At 53.8% G+C, this 1,206-nt stretch overlaps 1 pseudogene; it reads right to left on the bottom strand.

Moving 5' to 3' along the window:
• Positions 1–674: 674 nt before the first annotated feature.
• On the bottom strand, positions 675–1,202 carry LOC115307523 (annotated as a pseudogene).
• Between the last annotated feature and the right edge of the window lie 4 nt (positions 1,203–1,206).

The raw sequence follows: 1,206 nt of genomic DNA, 5'->3' as shown, positions 1-1,206 counted from the left end.
GCTGGGGATTGAGTGGACTATGAAAAAGTGGGAGGAACAGGGAGAAGGGTAAAAGAGCAGGGGTAGTGTGGTGGGATAAACGGTGCACAGGAGGGCTGGGAAAGGGGGGTGGCCCCTCTGAGCTCCCAACTTACTGTACGGTGCTGGGGGCTGCTGGATCCAATCTCAACCTTGGATCATGCCAACAGTTTCAGTTTAGAGGAATTACAGAAGTGTGACTGAATCACTTTGGTCCCCTAGGTTTTATTGATGGCAAATCAGATCTATTGATAAAAAGGAATTTATTTAGGGATACAAATGATCAGACAAAAGATCTTCATCAGAATTATTTACTGCACAACAGAAACACTAAAACTACCAGGACTACAGGATAAGATAGGACAGTGCTCTACACTAAAGCAATTGTTGAAGCAATTCTACTCAAGCTGCCACAAAACGAGAAATTCTTAATTAGAGAGGGATGGAACTCCCCCAGACCAACGCTGGTGGGGGGATCTCTGCTCTCAACCTCCAGGAGTGACCCTGGGGGGGTCCCCAGCCAAGGCAGGAATCTCCACACACCCCCCAAGAAGGGTTCTGTTGTCAGAACCTGCCCCTGGGAAAGGGGACTGGGTGGTGGAAAGGGATGGACTGACAGTCACTGGACTCCAGGGGTTGCCTTCCCATCAGGGGCTTCATTCGGGGTGGAAGTAGCGGCCGAAGCTCTTCCTGCAGTCGGGGCACTGGTGGGGCTTCTCTTACTGGTGGGTCCGTTGGTGTTGGGTCAAGGCAGAGCTGCGGGTGAAGCTCTTCCCACACTCCCCACACTTGTAGGGCTTCTCCCCGGTGTGGATGCGCCGGTGGGTGATGAGGTGGGAGTTCCGGTTGAAGCCCTTCCCGCAGTCGGTGCAGCGGAAGGGCCTCTCATCCGTGTGCGTCCGCTCATGCCTGACGAGATTCCCGCTGGTCTGAAACCTCTTCCCACATTCCCCACACGTGTATGGCCGTTCCCCAGTGTGGATGACTTGGTGCATGCGAAGGTTGGAGCTGTCCCTGAAGCTCTTTCCACATTCCCAACACATGTAAGGACGTTCCCCAGTGTGGATGTGCTTGTGTTTGCGAAGGGTGGAGCTGTCACTGAAGCTCTTCCCACATTCCCCACATGGGTAGGGTCGTTCCCCGGTGTGGATGTGCTTGTGTCTGCGAAGGGTGGAGCTGTCACTGAAG

Source organism: Manacus vitellinus, unplaced genomic scaffold (genome assembly GCF_001715985.3).
Source record: "Manacus vitellinus isolate BGI_N305 unplaced genomic scaffold, ASM171598v3 scaffold_2562_pilon, whole genome shotgun sequence".
In the NCBI taxonomy this organism is placed as follows: domain Eukaryota; kingdom Metazoa; phylum Chordata; class Aves; order Passeriformes; family Pipridae; genus Manacus; species Manacus vitellinus.
This window is presented reverse-complemented; position numbering and strand designations above follow the sequence as displayed.